At 36.3% G+C, this 23,896-nt stretch overlaps 1 pseudogene; it reads right to left on the bottom strand.

Moving 5' to 3' along the window:
* Positions 1 to 1,868: 1,868 nt before the first annotated feature.
* LOC115519863 overlaps positions 1,869 to 23,896 on the bottom strand; it is a 97,249-nt pseudogene continuing 75,221 nt past the window's right edge.

The following is a 23,896-nucleotide window of genomic DNA, read 5'->3' as shown; positions in this document are numbered from 1 at the left end:
AGTGGCCTAGAACAGTGATTGGCACTTAGTAGGTGATCAATCAATATCACTCTAATTGAGCTGAAAAACTTTGCTCTTATCTTCTACTTTCTTCTTCTTTTCACTGCCAACAGCCTAGTCCAGGTTTCCTCTTGTGGTAATTAGCTAATTAGCATGCTAATTGCATTTCCTGTTCCTCCTCTCTTTAATCCATCTTCTTTACTGTTGGCTGATTTTCTTCTTCAAAACCCACATTTATCTTCTCATTATCATTTTCAGAAACCTTCACTATAAGGCCAAGTCAAAATTCCTTATTCTGGAACTTGACACCCTGCTTAGCATGACTACCAATCATGTCCAGCCTCACTTACGCCATTCCTTGGTCCACTCGAGTCAAGCTGCTATTGGCATTTTTTCTTTAAGAAGTATTTGTTGACCTCCTACTCTTGGGTCCTATGTGGCATAAAACTAATTTACTATCAGTTTAGGCAACATAAGTTAGAAGAATGTGAGTGTAAACAATGGCATTTGTATTAAAGAAGAAATTGAGTCTACAGAAGAAAGACATTTGGCAGATTTAGGCATATGTGGTCCCCATCACTGAAATGCCTCTAACCTCTACCTTTCATGTTTGGCTGGGGTGGGGAGGGAATCATATCTATTTGTAAAGGTTCAAGTTCAACTTACTCTGTGACTGATTCTCTGTCTTTCAGAAGTCATAATTCATTTTTTTAAATTTTTAATATTTATTTATTTATTTGAGACAGAGAGAGACAGAGAGCAAGCTGAGAGGGGCAGAGAGAGAGAGAGAGAGAGAGAGAGAGAGAGAGAGGAAGAGAGAAATCCCAAGCAGGCTCCACACTGTTAGTGAGGAGCCCTATGCGGGGTTCAAACCCATGAACTGTGAAATCACAACCTGAGCTGAAACAAAGGGTCGCTCAACTGACTGACTGAGCCACCTAGGTACACCCATAATTCCTTTTAATAAACATAAATAATAAATATTTTGTCTTTCCATAATATACTGATATGCCTTTCCCCCACTTGAAAAAGAATGATTTATAGACTCCATATGCCTTCCCATCCCCAAGTACTGAAAACCTCTTCAACCAGGAGGCACCCCTTGCCCCAGAACCAGGATCCAACTTGGGAGGAAGAGCCTGGAAAGGGACCTGGGCCTCAAGGGAAAGGATGGAGGGCTTACACTTTAGACTAGTGAAAGAGCTGGCATCCCCAAATGGGCCCACTGTGTTACTGACATGTCTAAGTGTTTCATTGTGTCATCACCCCTCATCCTAACATGAGGGTTACTAAGATGAGGATAATTTCTGCAGCATTTACTCTACCTTTGCCACCAATGCTTATGAGGTTCTTGTTCAAGAAGGCCCTCCCAGGTAACCCTCCTCCTAATAACAAGGGGCTATTCTTCCCCTTGTCTTAGCTTCTACTTTATTTACTACATTATATACATTACATATTCTAGACTTTTACATTATTTTTTACTTATATTTTTGTCATATATTGATTATTGCAGAAATTCTTGGAGGCATAAAACTGTCTTCCCCACAACAGTGGTTGACAACATTTAATAATCAATAAGGCTATCAATACAGCATTTGAAAAATTCAGATCTGCAGAAACTGAATCACTTGTCTAGATTCAAGAAATTGATATTTTCAAAAAGTCCCCCAAATGATTCCATTAATCAGCCAGATGTGGGTATCACTGCTAGAGCTTAATGGTAACATAATCTCAAAATACCTTTTTACTTAAAATTATTTATTTATTTATTTATGGCTAAATATTTTTTGGGGGAGGGGATACTACACTTCTATCCAACTAGAGAAATATTTTCATAGTCCAGGGATTGTTTATATTTTTGTCACTTATCAAGCCATGAATTCATAGAGAATGGGTTCCAGCAGCTCAGACTCCTTTCCTTTCCATTGGTTCTTACAAAGTGTGCCTCTCTGGAAGGAGCAGGCTGGGACTTCAATTGAACCCAAGTGCCTTTCTCCTTGGCTTCCTCTTTTTCTAATCATTTTCCTTCACACACTTCAGGAAGCTATCCATACTCTTAGAGTGCTTAATACTCTCAATATGTACATTAATTCTCTTGGCAAGAGTCTTGTCCTTAACTTGTTGTTTACAACAATGACAACAGCATTATGGGTGACAATGTAGATTCTCCCAGTCTTGGCATGTAACATCCATGGGGGGTTCCTTTTTAAACAGTGCCATTCCCCTGATGTCTACAGTATCATCTTTCTTGTAGATTGGCATGTATGTGGCCAAAGGAATCACTCCATGTTTTCTAAAAGGGCTTAGCGAACATACAGAGGGTGCCTCTCCTCTCCCCTTTGCAGCAGTCATTTCAGCAAATTACTGGCAGATGGTGAGCCCAGCCAAAAGGAAAAAAAAAATTATTAACTATTAAAAATTCATGACCAAAGGCTTCTGATTCCAGATTTTATTGATCCACTTCATCTAGGTGTTAGATTCTAGCATTTGATTTTGTGAATACCATATAATATCTAAGAAAAAATTTAGAATTCAAGACACCTGTAATTTTACCACATATACATATGTATTTTCTGGGAAACAGTCATATCAACTCTCATTTTTCTTTTGATACAACATTGTTAGATACTTTCTGTAACATCATTCTTTAAAGCAGTGAAAATATTACATTGGGACAGTGATACTAAGTAACTCAATCATTCCCCCACTTTTGGACTCTTGGGTATTTATTATTCCCCTTATAATTATAAATATTGTAACTCATACCTTTGAAATAACTCATTCATTAGTGATGTGATTACACTATATTTTATTTAGAAAATATTCATTCCATTTACTAAATACACATTTCAGTCTTTTCTAAACTTTCTAATTTTAAACACAATTTTTGTGCTGGTCTCTCCAATTAGTTTGTTTTCTCACTTTCAGACTTAGTAGCACAATCTTCCTTCAACTACACCATTGTAAGAGGCCATGAAGTTAATCTTGTTGGCACATTCTCTTGGTTCCTATATTTGGGCTGGTCTCCCTATCACTTTATCTCAGGGGGTACTTTTTAACATCAACCACACTACAGGGAGGAAAACTGTAAATGGTACAGATCAGCGTTCTTTAAAGAATTGCTTACAGGTCCTTGCAATAGAATAAACTGGGGTACTCATTAAAAGTGAAAAATCACTGATCCTTCAAATTTCTCAGATATTGAGATGAGGGGCTTAAGAGAATGAAATTTACATAAAAGCTCAAGGTAATTTTTATGTATACTGATGTTTAGAAAACCAGGCTTCCATATAATATGATATCAATGAATTTGCAACCTAGAATTAAAGTACAGTCCAACTTAAAGTACATCCTAGATTTAAGATACATTTTATTCTATTTCTCTATAAAATTTATATATATATAATCTGTGATCACTAATACAAAACAATTCCCCTACCCCTCTCCCCCATCCTCCTCCACTAGAGTGCATCGTTTTTAGAAAGAACATGTCTACTTTATCTTTGCATTTTTGTTACCATTGAGATTGTGTTTTGCACATAGAAACTGCTCATGTATTTAGTTGTTTTATTTTTTTAGCCAAATCCATGCTTTGTTTAATAGCTTAGTCTTGAACATTACACAGGATTATTTACATAATTTAAAGTGATTTCCCTCTTTTTTCCTTAAATTACAATGCTTGCCTTGTGTCTTTAGGACTTTGTTAATTGATTTCTATAGTATGTGGTGGATAGCCATCTATATAACAACATCATACATGTTCACTAAAATTCTACTATGTGTCAGGTGACAAAGACTCTCTCCTGGACCAAATCTGTGTCAGGGTCCTCTGAATCCTCTTCTCAACTGAGCTCTGACCTTGGGTTCTCTCTTTGACCTGTTTAGTGGAATTTTAGCAAGAATTCTGCTATCAGTTCAGTGAAAATACTCTTCCCTTGGTATCTTGATATTAGATCAAATTTCTCATTCTCCGCATTCCATATCTTATCATCCTGGCCTGCCTTCAGTAAGAATCCTGTTGAGTCAGTCTAAGGAGAATTCCCCTAGCCTGGTACTTTTCCATCCCTGATCCCCACCCTGATCCTTGGCTATAAATTTCTACTTATCCATGTTGTATTGGGGATTGAGGTCCATCTCTCTCCCCTTTGGAAAAACTCCACTGCCATAGTCTCTCTTGAATAAAGTCTTCCTTACGATCTTTAATGAAGCGTCATGAAAATTTTTTCTTTAACACAGGCATTGTGCTATGTTTTAAAGATAGAATCATGAGAGAAGTAGTCCTTATGCTTGAGAAAGTAGCCCTCTAGAATGGAAGTTTATCACATCAAGCATACTTACAAAGCAATATAATCAAATCTAAAGGAGAAACATGCACCAAGCATACAGAAAAATTACTACAACTTGAAAGGGCAATAAAGAATTCCTTCCTATAGATATATCTACATGGCTGAATTTAACTGAATACAAAAATTAGGAATGCCTAATTAGAAACAGCTTACCATTGTCAGAGAGTTAGCTTTAAATAACATCGAGCATGGTCTGTTCTATTATCAGGATCTATAGAATACTCATATTTCATTTTTAGAAACTATCTTTGATTTACTCTGCATATTTTCATTTTAAGGGTGTGTTATTAGAAAAGTCTTTGCCTATTATTCCTTCTTTGTATAATAGAGAATAGTAGGTATACAGAGACACACATAAATATACACTTAGGTGTACACACATACTTCTCTCAAAAAATGTACTGTCACAGTCGATGTTACCAGGGGAAAACCCATATTCTTAATAATTTTCATTGTCAGGTAAATACTGAAGAAATTTCTAGTGGCTAAGTGTTCAGAGTATTCTGGGCAGTTATGATCTTGTGTAACTAATTGTGTTAAAAATCTAAGACAACGAGAAAACACTACTCACTTATTAGAATAGCTAAAATTCAAAACATTGACAACCCCAAATTCTGGTAAGGATGTAAAGCAACAGGCATTCTCATCATTTTGAATGCACAATGATATAGCCAGACAGTATGGAGATTTCTTACAGAACTCAAGTTACTCATACCACATGGTCCAGTAATCACACTCCTTGACATATACCCAAATGAGTTGAAAACTTATGTCCATGCAAACGTCTGCAGAGAAATGTTAAGAGCAGCTTTTTCATAACTATCAAACTTAGAAGAACCTAGACGTTCTTCTGGAAGCAAATGGATAGACAAACTATGGTATATTTCATACAATGGAATATTATTCAGCAATAAAAAATGAGCTATCTAGCCACAAAAGACATGAAGGAAACTTAAAAGCTAAGTGAGATATTACTAAGTGGAAGAAGCCAGTCTGAAAGCCTATCTTCTGTATGATTCTGACATTCTTGAAAAGGCAAAATTCTGGAGGTAGGAGAACGATCAGAAGTTGCCAGGATGTGAGGGGAGGGAAAGCACATGTAATTTTTAGGGTGGTCAAAATACTCTGTATTTTCTGTATAATGCAGTGTCCAGTACTGTATGGGATACTACATGACACAGTAACGATGGAAATATGTCATTACACATTTTTCAAAACCAAAGAATGTACAATACAAAGAGTGAACTCATACGTAATGGATTTTAATAATAACGTACCTACCAATACTAGTTCATTAATCAAACAAGTGTACAATGCTTATACAAGATATTAAGAATTATGTGTGTTTTGGGGTAGGATACATAGGAACTCTCCATAGCTTTCAATTAATTTGGCTGTAAGCCTAAAACTCTAAAAGAAAGTTGTTTACCAATTTTTTTTTTTTTAAAGCAAGACCCAATACACCAAGGTTATAATACCAAAATAAACCAAATCAAATCAAGACAAAAATCCTGGTAAGATAAGACAACTTCTAGAATTGTGACCAAAGGCTATTTTATGCCAGTCTTTCACAGTGATACCACTGGACATCCCTGTTGTTGTCATTTATTCTTGAGATAATAATTATGTTGATACCTGTGATGATACTGGAATAAGGCACAGAAGAAATACCAGAGAGTATCCAGGTCCCATTAGCCTGAAACCTATAATTCTGCAGTATTTAGTCTGGGTTTGAATCAGGCCCCAAAACTGATGAACACATAATCATTTTTTAAATGACTACTAAGACAACTAACAGGACTTAGCCAGTTTAGATTGAATATTGAAATGAGGCATAAGCTGTACACATCTCAGACTCTTGGGGAAACTTGTGACTCTTAGGGCAGATTTTGTTTTATGTAAACCTCCCCAGGGCTCTAGGACAAAAGGAGCCTTGCCAGAACTGAAATGTACCTGTGGATTCTCTAGGAGAGAGCTTCTTTATCATTGTACTAACAGAAAGAAGGAGAAAATATTTTAGGTTCATTTTTTTTGACACAAAATCAGGGATACTGGTCAAGTTTTAGGTCAAATTACCTTCATGTGAAAATTTGGGATCCAAAGTATCCTATTTTTTTTTTTTTTCCCTCTAAGAAAAACTCCTCTAAATCCAGACTCCAAGCACCTGGATGCCTACAAAGCTGGGGATATTTAGCACTTTCAAAAAGGAAAACTTCTATTGTTCCCCAGCAGACCTCCCCCAAATAATGGTTTATAGATGTCCTAAGATTCAAATTGTTCAGCTGTGGAGTTGCTCTGGATCTGATTATTGGTGCGAGTTGTCTCTGGTAGTAAGCAGCCTCTGCGGTGTATCGCAAGAATATTATTCTCTTCTACGTAGGCATGCTAAGAAAAAGGCTGAGAAGCAGCTCACAAGAGAATCTTCGCTAAAGATGTTTTCATCTAAAATGGCCAGATTGGTGCTTTGCAATTCCCATTGTTTCTACATATCATCCTGTTTCAAACATAAGGATAATACCTGCCAAGAAATTATTTCTCAACATACTTCACATGAAAGGTATAAGGCTTAAGCTACTACAAAGCTAAAATCAAATTCAGAGCATCCTCATACTTCTGATAATACTGCCCAATTTTACATCACAGTTTCATTAATTTTCAAGCACTACAAAACCAAATGTAGGAATCGGCTCTTACCCTATGAAAACCTCCACTTGGTCTCAGGGTAAAGCACTGGGGTCTTCACATAATCCCTCCACTCCGGGACTGAGCAGTTCTTGAAGCGTCTCTACCAGCTCTGAGGGGCAAGAGAAATATATAAATAACCTTGGTGCACTTCAGCTAACATTAACACTCTTTTCTGAGTTCACATTCTCTTTTGCCATTTCATGATTGCCACATATCTTGCATCCAACCATCTTGTACAAAATAATCAGCATTTACAGAACATTTAACTTGGACAAGGAATTTACTTGCTTTCAATCATTTATAATCTCCCCCACATCCATCTTCGAATGGCATCTTTCTCTGTTATAACATCATATTAACTATTTTTCATGATTATTTACTTCCTTTCCCTAGATCACAATTTGATTCTGTGGTCTCATTAGTAATAGCAAATGCTTCTGCAAGAAAAGTTAAAAATTGTTAGGCTTAGCCAGTCCTGTCTGTGGCTTTGCTAAGACTGTTTTATTGCTCTACTCTGCTATGAAATAAACTAACACATTTTGGTCCCTAATCTCCTATGCCTAATTTTTTTTCTGACCTAAAAATCTCTACCAGAGCCCTAAGTACCCCATCAAGTCTATAATAATACTGACCTGAGCCAGTGAAAAAGTGTGCTCTGCCAGCATGTTCTATAAGATAGCCTTCCATCACCACAAAGTTTCAGACATTATTTTGGAACTAGCAAAGAAAATAAGCCGGCTCTGGCAGTTGATCATGGACTGCTCTAATTCGATGAATCCATTTTCTGCCGGCTTTACTTGGCAAGCCTCTTTCCACTGCCTGCAAACTGACTACAGTTCTTTGCAAACCTCCTTTGCAGCTCTACCCCAAACACCACCCTCTACACCACAAAGAATTACATGTTACTGAAAATACATTTTAAAGGAGACTTTTAGTGGAAATATCTAATTTTGGAGCTCCTTCTTAACCTCTCCAACTTGTTACACATACGTTTTTACCCACAGAACTGTTTCGAGGATAAGCGAAACCAATGGTGCAGTGCTGTGTAAAGCTCAGAGAAGTCAGGAAGGCGGGCTGCCTTCCCAGTTCTAAAATATGTCCCTCTTGATCAGCTTGATTTGTCAAATGATCTGACTATGGAGGCACACAGTACAATGATATTAGTTTGATGGTACTTCTGAACTCTACTTCTGGGAATCCTATTCTGTATACCTTTGAAATTCTAAGAGCAAATGATTAGAGAGTGGGAAGGTAGGACAATAAATCCTCCAAGGAGAGGCATACAGCAGTTTTTTTTAAATAACACAGCCCTTCCTTATTAATCTTATTACAGACAAAAAAAGTACATACTTTGGTTATGATTATACTTATATGAAGCTCTAGAACAGGCACACCACACACACCACGAGGCTATGGTGATCATTAGAACACTGGTTGTGAGAGATTAACTGGAAAATGGCATGAGGGAACTTTCTGGGATAATGGAAGAATCCTCTGTCTTGATGGGGTTAGTGATTATAAAGTAGACACAATTGAAAACCCTCTATGGCTCTGTGCTCATAAAGCCTACATTTTATTGTAAGTAAATACCATAATAAAAAATGAAAAACAAGGGACTCAAAGAGACCTCTGAGTTTTGGGATGATTTTCAATCACCTAGTCTTTATGAAGAAGTCTTTACCGCCTTCCTGGCCAGTGAAAAACAATTCTTCATTCTTCCATTTAGGTATCCACTTAACAAAGGTTTATTAAGCACGGATATATCCAGAGTTAACACAGTGGCAGTGTGCTAGAAAAAATAATGGTTAGCAAAAGAGACACAGCCTCTATTATGGAGCTTAGGGCCTGTTGGGGGAAAATAGACAATTAAAACGGACAAAAACAAAGAGTTATGGTTGTAGCTTTGAGAGAAGGACCATATTTTAACTAAGGGCTTGCATCAAAACAGAATGAACTATTTTGCTAAACCCCAAGCTAAGCTAAGCTGAAAATACTGGTGTTCACTGAGTCATTAAAAGCTGTTAGAGTGATCAGGCTAAAGCAAACTAAATGATGTTTTTCTATTAAACCAAGCCTAAATATTCTCTAAATCTACTGAATCAAAACGTCAAAATACTTTTCATGTCAAATTTCATTTGGACATTGAAGTCTTTTTGTAAAACAGAATTTAGGTCTTCCATACCCTAGGGCAACTTATAGATACAGCTGTCCATGAGGATAACATGGTGTTAAATGACCCTCTTTCCCATGAGCAAATCCCAGCTGGGAAGACAGGTGCATCTACTTCTGGTGACGGCTGCCAACAAGGGATTTGCAGGCTTTCCCAACAACAAGCACTATGCATACGCACAATAAATCCAAGCTTGTGACAGGTACAGTATTTGATACACAAACAAAGTAACCATGAATGGACCAGCATTCCAATACAAAGTACTTTTAGGTAAATACATCTCCCTCACCATCACCCCAACACACTTTTAAATGAAGTCTCTCTATGGACAATCTAATTTTTAAAGTACGTGAAAATATTCCTTTGTCTAACTGGTATAAAAATCATCTTTCTCTTTTTCATGGCTTTCTAACCTATTTGTCCAAAGTTCTTTCCAAAATGGGAGGAGTCATTTATAAGATCAGAAAGATGAAAAATATAATTTAAAAACAAATAAATAAAACATGAACCACATAATTATTGAATTTCCAAGCCTGTTAAGGAGGACTATGCTGTGGTTTATTTTGTGAAGCTGTCTACAAGAAAACCACCCTGAGTTTTTAAAGATTGCTCTATGAGAAACCTCATAGTGAGACACTAGAAATAGCGGGTGATTCAAAAATTGGCCTCGGAATGAGAAGAGTACTTTAAACCAAGGCCGTGATGGATAATGAATGTTTTGTATTTAATCAAGCATGCATCCACAACATTGCCTCTCACTGATTTCTACTGTCCTTCCCAGTCTCTGACCAGACAATTTAGGATTTGGGTTGCATTCTACCGGAAGGACCATAAATGGCCACTAAAACTCAAAAGTAACTGGAACTCTTAACTCTCTCAAAAATGAGAACTATCCCGTATCCACAGAAAATACTGTGAGCTTGTAGTTCAAACTGTGGAATGACACTTTTACTACTTTCTAACTCTGGTCAGTGACAAATTCGAAAGAAATCCTCTATTGCTAATTAGGAATTATGGTTCCTGTTTGTGTAGGCTTAACACATTAAATATTTAAGAAATGTAAATATTTTGACCAAGTAGTACATTTTATTAAATCCCATGTTTTGTTTTTTATTCCCCAAATAGCTGATGATTATAATAATTAACACAATGGAATATTTTCTTGTAATTTTTCCTTCTACTTTTCTAATTTTTACTCTACCAATCTGACTTTAGTTTGGTTTGCATTCTTTCTTCCTGCCAATGTAAATATCAGCTCCCTGGGTTCCCAGTTCTTTAGTCATTCTTTGATAGTCACTGGTATTTTAAGAAATACTTTAAGGAAAAAACGTGGTGTTGAGTTTGTGATATTTGAAGAACCTTATAAAAACTGGCACTGAAAGCTTTCTCAATCTCAATCCATAGACACATAATTGTGGTGCAAAGTTCTAGATGATTTCTAATGGTTTTTGCATTGTCATAGCTTCCTTCCCCACTCTCAAAGAGATGTCACATCATGACATTCAGCCTGCAGGCTTTGTATCCCATAAGACAAGGCTTCCCATGTGTCCTTAGAGCAAATTCTAAGCAGCTCCAAATTTAATGGATTTATTAAGTACTAAAATCTATATAACAGCACTGAAACATTTAGAATTAGTGATTAGGACTCAATTTTTCTAGAGGCTCAATTGTAGGAAATGGCTTTATTACATATGCATTCCTTAGGTAAGTTCAAAGGTATATTTACCTCCTAGTATATGCCAGTCACTATGCAAGTCACTAGGGGTATATGAATCAAACACGGCTTTTCCTCTAAAGTAATTCATAGCTTAGCCATTGATGGTAAGAAGATGTAAACATATAAAAAGATAATTTAATCTCATTTGGCAAGTGCTATGACAAATGCATACACAGGGCTCTGAAAAAAAAAATAAAAAGTAAGTTGGGCACTCAGTTTCCCAGGTGAGGTGGAAAGGACTAGGATATGTTCCATAAATATTGACTGAGCTAATTTGGGGACAACATGTGTCATCTAAGTCCTTAAGATATTTTCCTAATTACTAATGCAGATCTCATTAAATATACATTTGGTTTTGCCCTGTTTTTCATCTAATAATCTTTTCTTTAATTTTTAACATGGGGTTAGTTCAGGCAGAATTTTCTTACTTATAAAATACATATATCTATAGGCTTATTATGGTATTTAATGAAATAATATATATAAATACTTAATGCAATACCTGGTATTTGGTAACTGCCCAATTGCCCTCAAAGAGAAGCAAAAAGGAAGGAAGGAAGGAAGGAAGGAAGAAGAGGAAGGAAGGAAGAAGGAAGGAAGAAGACGGAGGGAAGTAAGGAAACGTAATCTCAATTACGTATGCATTTGCTTGAGTAGAAGGAAGAGACAAAGAAAAGCTTCTATCATTCCTTATTGAAGATTGGCTATCGTTATAACTCGCCTGGGCACACAATTTTCCACATGTAAGATTTGGGATTAGTTATCATAATTCTTCTTCCCTTAGAAGTCACTGAATTCATCCAAACAGCTGCTTAGTGTTTATTTTGAAGGGAGAGCTACAAGTTCCTTTAAGACTAAAGGCTCATGATGCTGCATTCATTCATAGCTAGAAGTCATTTCTCAAGAGGAAGAGCTGAGCTGAGATCTCCAAGGTTTCCACAGAGATAGGTTCTGTACAGTCTGCATATTCCTCTTAAATATACTGGATGGACAAATTGTGAAAGACTGGAATGGACCAAAAGAAGACTGAGTATCTTTAATGGAAAGGAGACATTATCTAGCACATATTTCTTGGCTATCTAATTCTTTTGGAGGGCAATTTTAGCTATTTTACAGAGCTGTAAATTATACATTACTGATAACAATTAAAATAATACTTATCCAAAGACCTGCAAACTCCTCTTAATGGAGAAAAAATTGATTTTTCTCTCTATTCCAACCCTAGGGGAAAAGGCCAGCTTTATATCTCTCTGTTTGGAGATTCATTTCAACATTCCTGACTTGACCATGTATGTGCAGTATTCTGAATACCCTACTGAGCCAGGTGATAACATTTTATTAGTTCCTCATTAATAACTAAGTGAAATATTTTTTTTTTTTTTCACACTTGTATAATAATTTTGAGTTTGCCCTTCTAAAAATTATCCTTTAATATTTTTTTATGTTTGTGTTTTGATTTCCCACAGTAATTCAAAAATAATCCAAGTGGTTTCTGGGTCTTTTAGACCACTATTTTAATAGCAACATATTCTCCAATGAACCCAGCATTCATATTTGTAAATACAATGGCACCAGGAAGTTGTAATAAAAACAGAGCTAGAAAAAAAAACCAGTGATGACACTGTACGAAGAGAGTTTCCATAAACAAAACATGAGAAGGATGGTCACTACACTGCACACCATGCTGTCATACGGATAAGAATCTTCTATGTAGCAAGCCAATGCCATATTCATATAGTGAACAAATATTTCATTTTAATAAAACATTTCCTGCTACATTAAAAACCAATATTGTGAAATTGAAATTCTCACATTTGTAGATTTGTATTTTATTTGTTGTTATGTTTTGTAAGAGGTATAAGCATAAGGTGTTTATGCCTGGTTTTAGGTTTGCATATTTTTTTTTTTAATTTTTTTTTTAAATTTTTTTTTTCAACATTTATTTATTTTGGGACAGAGAGAGACAGAGCTGAACGGGGGAGGGCAGAGAGAGGGAGACACAGAATCAGAAACAGGCTCCAGGCTCTGAGCCATCAGCCCAGAGCCTGACGCGGGGCTCGAACTCACAGACCGCGAGATCGTGACCTGGCTGAAGTCGGACGCTTAACCGACTGCGCCACCCAGGCGCCCCTAGGTTTGCATATTTTTAAGTAACAATGTAATAAACGTGATTTAATACTGGGGCTCAAAGAGAAGATTTTTGTCCTTGTTTTTGCTTTTCCCTTAAAAAGACTCTCTATATTATGCAAGTTTAATAAGAACTGACCTACCTACAAGATTGTGGAAAATGTATATTTTAAATTTCGCACTTGTGGATATTTAGTGTCTAAAAGATAAAGCTCTGGTGTCCTGAAAGAGTTAATTTACTGAAATCTCATGATCATCCTTAATTCATCCTGACTTCCCACCAGATCATGTACTAAAAGAAAAAAGAAGGCTTAAAATAAATGTCATTGTTAAAACAAACAAACAAAAACCAAACAAAAAAACAACCAGTCCTAGTGGAACTGTGAAATCTCCCTTGTATAGCTGTAAAATACCATTCAACTCCTCAAATTTTGATATACTATTAATTTCAATTTAGCAATAATAGAATCTGACTATGAGATTATTTACTTGCTAGCAAAGAACTATAAAGAGAGATGAATTTATGCTGTATCCAATTTTAAATCCAAGAAGAAAGGAAATATATCAAATTTCTGTCATATAAACTGATGGAGTCATTTTCTAGTCTTCTAAAAACCAGTTGCATCTTGAGAAATGATAGCTATTGGTGGACAGTAAGTTGTAATTATTAACAAAAGCACGTTTCTTTCTGATACTATTCATTTACAAGGTTCTTCTTTTTTAGAAATCAGCCTTAAAACTGTGTTCCTCGGGTTAACTCTTTTGGGGATCTAACAGTACTCTCTGTGGTGATGGAGAATGAAATGCCAGATATGGTTTACTTTACCACCAGACAGAACACATGAAGATTCTAGGTGTGGCTTTGAACATCTTGGAAAGATAAGGTTTCGGAGATTACACAGTGTGAGATGTAAGCTTGAGGATTTTTGATTTGTTGGCTCAGAAATTCTTAGTATTTAATAGATCAGGGACATGTCCATTGTTCTTTTTCACTTATTTATCTCTAGTTCCTGGCATATAGTAGGCATTCGATATATAAATTAATGATGTTTATAGCTAGAAGTATTAAACCAAGATAGTATGCTCATGTTAAAATATTGTTTTAAATGTTTATTTATTTTGAGAGAGAGAGAGAGAGAGCACAAGCGAGCATGAGGGAAGGGCAAGAGAGAGAGGGAGAGAGAGAATCCCAAGCAGGCTCCACGCTGTCAGCACAGAGCCTGATGCGGGGCTTGATATCTCAAATTGTGAGATCGTGACCTGAGTCAAAATCAAGAGTCTTATGCTTAACCAACTGAGACACCGAGGTGCCCCAAAAAGATTTTTAAAAACAGAGTCAGTGATAACATGTGCACTCAAAAACATTATTATATATATTAACATGTTAATATATGTAATATAATATATATAATATATAATATGCACATAACTAAAACACACAATATATGGCACATTTGTTGTTTTGATTTTCTTTTACCTTATGGAGCTGGGCAAACATAGATAAATATATAGTATACTTATTATTTTATTTCATTGTGGATTTCTTTCTGTAGTAGGTATTTTGCTATTAAACTAAGTATTGAGTTTTTTCAATTTCTTTTAGTTCTATTTTTCTACTATATTTAAGTGGCAAAGAGTACTTTTCTCTATGCCTCAGGATATGGTTGATTCAGAGAGAACAAAGAATCACATTTTTGGCCTTTGAGCAATTAATTTGACCTTTGTAAGTAAACCTGCAGACAATAGTCTTTAAAACCAAGGCTTTGAATTGCAAGTACCAGCAGCTTTAAAAGAAAAAAAAAAATCCAAAAGATTGGATTTAAATATCAAGAGCCAAATCCTGGAGCAAGGGTTCAGGCCTTGGAGAAAGTGTAAGAAAAAGAAGTGATGCCATTGGAGCAGTTTTCCTATAAAACAGAGAGGTGATAAAAAAAAATCCTTTTTGGACTAGAAAAGGAGAGATAGAGAAAGGAGAATAAAAAGGTATAGGTGGCCTTACTCCCTGAAACTATGTTGGGATTGAAATTCTAGGGTTGGGTGACAGAAATTCCCCCAAATATTTAGTAACTCTTGCATGCTGACTCCCCTACATCTACTCTGGAACTTGAGAAGAAAATAACCTTGGCAGTTACCCTTCACCAAACCAGCTGACTGCAGTAGGTAGAAGTGTCAACCAGGCAGATCTAGATAAAGAGAAGGCCTGAGATGGACCCCAATCCTACCCAAGCTTTCTTTAGCTCTCACAAGGTAGGGAGGAAATAAAAGAAATTTTCAAGACCACGACTGAGGAACAAATGAGAGTTAAAAGTTGGGAATCAGTGAGCCTAGAATGTTACTCTAGCTTGATGTGAGGGGATTCCATAGCTAAACAAAATTTGCAGGATGGACATTTCTAGCTAGGGGTCAGGTGGAGGACGCCGCTAAATTGTAGAGGACCACAAAGTCAGCAAAAGCCAAACAGAGTCTGGGTGTTCAATGGCAGAACCCTATGGTCCCACAGAACAACTTCCATGTTTTCAATGCCTACAGCACAGAAGCCAAATGACAACCAAGACTGCAGAAAACAGAGAGGCAACCACGGATCAGATATCCTGATTCTAGGACAAGACAAAAGAACTCAATGGGAAGAAGGCAGGGGGGTAGAAAAAAGTGGTGATACAAAACCCTGAAGTGAACCAAAAGTCAATGAATTTGAGAAAAGAGGTGCAAGTCACCTTCCACTGGCAAGATCAGATTTTCTGCTAACAATCAAAAAAGGACCAGAGAGGTGACTTACATTTACTTAGTAGTAGATAAATAAAAGTTGTTTTTCTACACACTTGAATCTGTGACTTGTTATATCTTCTCAGTCATATGTATTTTTAAAACAAAAGCTAATCAGTTTACTTTTCAATCCTACAAATGCATGGCAGACCACATTTAAATGTGGAGACTCAGTATTAGGTATAATTTTTGACATAAAATATATATGAATATTTGTGAATAGGTAACTGAAGAATAAATTAATCATGGCCAATACACATCTGGATAACACTTAGTTGGTACTACATTTTAGCCTATCACCTTACTGAATCCTCACCTATATAGTAATATCATTATTCTTATTTAACAGAGTAAGAAGTAGGAAATTGTGGTTTTAAGGAGTTAGATGATCTGCCCAATGTCTCAGAGCTAGTTAATAGTGCACCTAGGACTTAAAGGTGTGCAATACAAAATACTGCTGCTGAATCTTAATTTAAAAAGTTGTTCTTGAGCATTTGTGACAATTTTGGAAAGCTGGTTCCACACTACCCTTTGCTTTTATTTGTTGTTTACAGTTTTTATTTTCATGCCCCCGCTTGGCATCATAGCATTGTAGATCTGGAGCAGGGACGCTTTATAGATCACCTTGTTCAGTCCCCTATTTAACAATTGGTGGAATTGACTCAAAAGCACAGAGCAAACCAGTAGCTCTTCCTAAAGGAAAACCCCTCTTGCTCTCCTCTTTCCCTTTTCTTTTCTTTTTTCTTCATCCATTTTAATAATTAAAGGAGTTGGAAAGGAGAAGGGTAGTGGTATTTAGGATTATAAAGGATTGGGAACATGAGATCAGTCAATGAAGGTTGAAGTTAGAATTGGTAAAGCAAACCCCTTTACATAAATATAGTACTATAAACAATATCTGAAACTATGCTTTTAAAGAGCTTGCTAAATCTATCTGTTGTAAAGAAATTCCTTATAACGGCATGAACCGTACTATTTTGGACTTCTAAGCTTTTTCTTGCAAGGCAGATTTTTACTATTCTGAAGATCTATGTTGTATATATTTTAATATTCTAGGCCAACTTGCATAATACCCAAAATGTAACAAAATACCAATTGTATTTGAAATAATAAATAGATCTTACAAATTCCATTCACACACTGTTAGTATTTTCTAGTCTGTCATTCAAAATGTGTTTTTGTTGTTTACTTTTCAATCAGCTTACTGAAAAGGCAAGGGTGGACAAATAGAGGTACTCAAAATTGATGATTCAATGGACTGTACGTGAGGAGAAACAATACCTTTAAAATGTTGAATAGTGTTCACAAGTATCCATTCTTTAAAGTTACGAGACACCAAAGTACATTGACAAATGGGACTAATAGTTTCTCTGCAGTGGTCATCACAGAGGAATCGGTAATGCACTCTATTATTTTGTTAGACATGCACTTCTAGTGACATTATAGTGCCCATAAAATGGTCTGATAACTTACAATCAGGATAAAACTAAAGTAATACAATATAGACTTCATAAAAATGTTTCTTGGGAACTTACTCTCACATTATTGCAGGATCTCACTGCATCATCCTTCCTTCTTGGGTCGAATCATCTCATTTCATTTTTCATATGATCCTTAAACTGTTGTTACAACTATTTTTCATGTAAAGACTCAAGTACCATTATTATATATGGTCAATCATTGCTTGGCCTGCAGCATCAAATGTACAGCCAGGCCAAGGAGGCGGGCACAATAGGGACAACCTACGAGTAGGTCACATAAAGCCAAGGATGTCATTTTGTCCTGCACCTGTGGCTCTACTTGCTGACACAACTTTTTAAGCACCTTTAATTTATGTCCTTCTTTCCCTTTTTCCAAAAGGGTAAACTGCCAACCTCCTTCCCATGGACAGGGTTTAAATCAGCCCAACATTCAAAAGCACATATGTCATAAGTGGGAGAAATCTTAAACATAAAAAGCATTTGCCAGTGCCTTAGCTTTTGCTCCTCCTTTTGAGTTATGCATTAGGATTCTTTGATGAGTCCTAAAGCTTGAATAATTAATGAAAACATGGATCTGATCAAACAGTTTGAAAGTAATTGGCCAATCTGCTCCTTTTATCTTCGGCAGTCAGAATTATTTACGGAACTACAATACTTACTTAAGAGAGGCTTTCTGAAAATTCAGAACAAAGTCCTTTCTCTGTTTTTCTTTTTCTTCACATTTGGTCATCTCTCTTTCTCTTTTTTCTTTTTCTTCCTTGCCTTCTCTTCCTTAATTTCCTTCTTTTTTAATAATTCCATTTCATCAATTAACATGAAATATGGATTATAGCAACTTTGCTCAAAAAATTAAGGAGACCATTATCTCCATGAGAGTATAGAAGTTGGAATTTCAAAATTTTATTTTGAATGGGGTACATATATTTTTATATGAGGGAGTCAATTTTTTCACAGAATGTTTTTTAAGATACTACAGCCCTAAAACAGTTCACAGAACTTCAAAACTGTCCATACTACTCCCCCCTTAAAGGAAAAACCCAAAAAGCTTCAAGGTTTAACAGGACAAGAAGGATTGGACTGTGTATCTTTCAGCATCAGTTACTTTTACAAAGGTGCAGGCCCTAGAATTGAAATGTATCTGAGGCCAACCTGTGGGCAAGATATGATATTTTCTGAACTCCAGGCCATAAACACAGTACATACTTATAACTATGCCCACTGTCATTAGAAATGTGCTCAATACTTTTAGCTCTGCTGACTCTGGCTGTGCCTCCTCAAGACAGATCCCTAGAGCTACTAACTTGAATTGTAAGCACCCCCCCTCCCCCAATAGAAGCAAGCCAACTGTATACATGTCAATATTCCTTCTGATTATTTACTATCATGAGTTGGTAAGGTTTAAATTCTGTTCCCTCAGAGTTCATATGTTGAAGTCCTAACTCTCAGCATTTCAGAATCTAATCTTACTGGAAAATAGGATTGTTGCCCATGTAATTAGTTAAAATGAGAACACCCTGGGCTAGGGTGGGCCCTTAATCCAATATGATTAGTGTCCTTATCAAATGGGAAAATTTAGACACAGACACACACAGGGAGAACACCATGCAAAGATGAAGCAGAGACCAGGGTGATGAAGCAGAAGCCAAGGAATAAGAGAAATTGCCAGCAAATCTGCAGAAGCTAAAAGGGAGGCATGGAACAGGTTCTTCTTCACAGCTTTCCAAGGGAACCAGCCCCGTTAACAGTTTGATGTCAGACTTCTCGCCTCGAGAACCGAGAACACAACAATTTCTGTTGTTTGAGCCACCTAATTTGTGGCTCAAACACTTTGTTATGGCAGCCCGAGCAATTTAATACAGTTGTTAAATAAGATGATATATAAAATCTGATGTGATGTTTACAAAACATTGCATGTATATTTATTTGTGATTATGAGGAGATAAAATTTTCCATCATCCAGTAATTATATCTGAATTGGCAATTCAAAACTTTTAGAATCACTTTAGAATCACATTTATGCACTCCCTTTGGAGAGCAAACCTCATAATGAATAATTTATATTTTAACATCTGGGTCAAAATCACATCAAATTTTTGGAGTCTACCAAACAGTGAAAATAAGGAACTACAATTTAGCTTCAAGAACTGATTGAAATACTGTTGACGGCTATTTCAACTTGGGCCACATATTTATAGCTGAGATTACTGCAGGAGTAGATCCAGGTGTGATGTGGCCTGTATGTTATACAACTTTGGGATCCCTATTTAAGAAAAGAAGACAAGATTACAAGTTAAATATTAGATTCATATGGAATGAGCCCAGGTAAGTGATAGGCCCTGAAGCTTAGTCTTGATTAACTTCACCTGAAATCCACATCTGGTAATAAAAAAAAATGACAACAGAGCCCAGAAAGATTACAACCAGTTTTCACAGGGATGAAGGATATCAAGAGAATTTTGCTAGCCTATAATTGTGAAACAGAAGTACAAACACAAGGGAAGGATAGACAATGTGCTGAGACATACTGCAAATGTCCTGGACAGATTAATCCAGTCTAATTTTATGCCAGCATTTCTCTACAAGCAACTTCACTGTATAGACAATGAGTAAGACTGTGCCAATGAGAAGTCAGACCAATTAGCTGGCCACTTTGGCAGTTTAATGCTCACAGTAAGTCAAAACAGCTCCTGAAGTATGAACCAAGTGGCTGATTAGAAATTTTCCATACTCCAGTGGTGTATCCCATAGACAAGCTTCATATACTTACATCTCCATTCTGTTACATTCCCTTTCTGTCTACACAATATTCAGTACCAAGCTTTTTACAATCACCTCAAGACCCTATGCTATGGTATGTGTTTATGTCCCTGTCCGTATCCTTGCTCTCTGTCTTCTCAGTAAATGTCTTCTTACCTTTCTGCATCCAATGTTGTTTAGCCCTAGACCTTAGAATAATGGGTTGAGCACACATTTCCTTACATTACTCTCTATTACTCCTGGATAGTTATGTTCTTGACCCCATATATGTGATATAGCCTAAGAAGAGCCACAGTTTTAGAAGTCTCTACTTTTCTGTCCTATTTACAATAGCAACCTCTATTCATATTCCTATTAAATTATCTCCAACCTTCTCCTCCAGTTATGATTCACTCAGGACTTCTTTCTTCCTTCTCTGACTTGTATAATTAAATACTGTAACTGATTAGCCAAAGGCAGAACCTTTCTAGAAGAACAGTGGGGAGACAGAAAATTAAAAAACAAATAAACCAACAAACCACCTTTACCTCCAGGTGGAAGGGAAAGATGGGGAACATTCCATGTTGGTTGACAATACATTGTTCCTTCTCTTTTCAAAACTCAAATACTCTCAGAAACCCAGGAAAAATCCCCTAATGACCCACTGCCCCCTCTCTCACTATTAATTCATTATTCCTCCTTCCTTTTTTTTTTTTAAACCTCTGTAACATATCATATTTAGGAAAATATATTGAAAAAATTTTTAAGTCTATTTCTGCCAAAGAGTGTAAACTTCTGAAATCAGGGGCTCTAATGTTCTCAATGCTTAGTAGAGTGATAGGCACATAACATTCTCAGGTAATGTTTGTAAGAAAGTAAAATCTTTACAGTTTATTCCCTATGTATCTTTTCCTTGGGATCATGTTTCTTTACAACAGGATAACTGGAAATGTTGCATGCTATCTTTTAGAGTGACTGGCATATAGCAGTTACTCAATAAATGCCTATTGGCTAAAAAAAATGAATTTATAAGATTTGGGTTTGTGAATAATTAACCTCTGCAAATAGACTTTCTGGTCTGAGGTAGCACTCATTGCAGATTTCTAAATGCAGAATGTGCCTGACATAGATTTCTTAATAGAAAATGGCTTAACTATCCTTCATTTTTTTTTTTTACAAAAATTAGGAAGGACATTTAGACCTCCCTCACATATATATGGCAATTTGTCACAAAAAAATACAAAACAAATGGAAATATTGACATCACAGCAAGTGGTTGCCATTTTTCACCATGTTTCCCTTAACATTTGACAACTCTGTTGCTTTGATGTTGCCAGATAAAGACTATATACTTCAGTTACAAAAATGAAGAGTGAGGAAGAGCAAACAGTGGGCAGAGAGAAGAAAAAGGCAAAGGCTTTGAAATAGGAGGTGCTTTGAAAATTTAGAGAAGAGTAAGGATACCCAACTATTTCCTAGAATATAGACAAGGTTTGGTGGACAGGGGTAAATTTGTATAGGATCATACAGGCTATGATAAGAAGTTTGAACTTTATCCTAAAGTTTAATGGGAAGTCATTGAAAGTTTACTAGGGTGTGAGTCATCAAGCTGAGTCCACTGGAACGAAGGGACAGAGGCCACAGTGAGATTGGATTTTTTGGAAACACTGGATTAGACCCATGAGTTGGAGGGGTGCCAAGTTGGAGGGGTGCCGAAATGGAGGGGTCCAATATACTTGGGGGCAACAGTCTTTGAGAGAGATTCCTGTTCACTCATGTTAGTATCTCCCACCTCCACTTTTACTCCATACCCTTCCAAACTCTGATAGAGCAGGATTGAGTAACTAGAAAATGTGTATGTATGAATTCTGACTTGAAGTCCCATGGCAGCATCTTATCAGCATCATATATAAAGATTGCCTAATTTGTATATCCTGAAAATCTACAGCCATGTGCAGGAATAGCAGAGTCAAATATGCACTAATTATATTTATACACTGAAAACATACTAAAACACTAAACACACTGAAATTAGGTAGTTAGTATATAGCCAATCATAGAAAGGAAACAAACAGCAAAACCACTAGGAGAACCAATTATAAAAAAGAGTTCCCGACCATGGAGTACAGGAACCCTGAGCTTTCACTCTCCTTACACTTTGTCTTACTACACTTCATACCATCCCTCTGCTCTTCTAATGGCTGGCTGAAGGCTCTGGGACTCTCTCTGAGAGTCAACTGCATATTAACCACAGGCCTGCCCTAGATAGCCTCCATGAAACAAAGACCATCCATAGTTTTATGGTGACTAATGAACCATGTAAGGCACCTACCAAGAGTTCAAAGAACTGTGAACTTTTACCTGCTTCAAAAAGAGTAGGTATGGTGCAAATATTAATAGGAACATTAATTCTAAATATATTGAGTAATACTACACTGGGTAGTCTTTTATAATACTGAATAATTCTATACGTGATTGGGAAAGACTACCTCTGGTCAGTTTCTGTGTGCCACCTTGAAGCCAGTTCACTGTAGCTGTTAGACACCCTATAGTTTAGATAGTAGTCTATCCAAACTCTGTATCAGCTGGATTTCCCCAGAGCTCATTAGCTTTTGACAGGGCTGCCAAAATCTCAGTTTCTACATCTGCTCTCTTAAATCTTCAACTCCAAAACCCATCTTTCATTTTCAATGGGAGTAATTTAGAAGATGAGGTTTGATATATTGATTTTTTTTTCCTTTTCAGCTTTGAAGGGATTTTTTCCATCCCAACTTTGAAGGGATGAAACTACTCCATCTATGAAAGAATAATTTGTATATAGGAATATGTCTTCCCACCAAGGCTTAGATCTATTCATGTGGCATAAATGAACCAAATGTTGATTTTTATTTTCAAAATGCACAGATATTTAACATGTGCTAACTAATTAGCAGGACCTGTTCGGAAATAACAGTTCCCACAGGCTTTTTCAGGAAAGAAACCTGAACAAGAAAGGGTCTCTTCGTTTTGTTTATTCAACATTCTGCTTATCTATTTTTAGCAGATTCTTCTTCAGTTTTCCCCACTGGACAGGATCAAGGAACTGAAACTACATTATAATGAATCTCTTCAATCAGCCTGCTCTTTCCCACCTATATAAAGGATAACAAAATATCAAGCTGCCAAAAGCCACAAAGCCTATTTTCTATGTAGAATAATGAATCCTTAGGGCAGAGACTCTGAATGCTCCCATACAATAGCTAAATGAAATTGATCACGTTATATGGAAAAACAGGTATATATTTTAATTTTACATTTCCTCAATGCTTTTCAAATTCTTTAAATAGAAATAAGCTCCTAGAAACTGGTCTACCATATCTCACAAAGTAAAACAAAAGACAGGTGATATAACCTTATGTAATACAGTAAAGACTTCAACTTGGGCTGAATGGAACATGATATTGGGTAGTCAGTAGTATAGGAGTGGACTGTAGACATGGGGGGAGGGTAGCCTAAACTCATAAAGTGAGTTACAGTCTCTCTCCTGCTCCTTGCTCCTTCTGTTTCCAACTGCAATTTAGATAACATTAAAAAAATAAAATGGAATACTTAATAGCTTAATAATTAATACTCCATGAAGTATTATTTAAAAGTCAAACCTTTACAACTTTCAATAAATTGCAATGGATTACAAATATCTACATATTATTTACATTTTAAAGTGAAGATGGCCCAGGGGCACCTGGATGGCTCTGTTGTTAAGCAATAGACTCTTGATTTCTGATCAGGTCATGATCTCAAGGTTTGTGAGTTCAAGCTCTACATCATCTCTGCCCTGACAGTGTAGAACCTGCTTGGGATTCTCTCTCTCCCTGTTCCCTTGTTCTCTCTC

The sequence above is a fragment of the Lynx canadensis genome, chromosome C1 (genome assembly GCF_007474595.2).
Source record: "Lynx canadensis isolate LIC74 chromosome C1, mLynCan4.pri.v2, whole genome shotgun sequence".
NCBI lineage: Eukaryota > Metazoa > Chordata > Mammalia > Carnivora > Felidae > Lynx > Lynx canadensis.
Note: the sequence above shows the minus strand (reverse complement) of the source record. Positions and strands in the feature narration are given on the sequence as shown.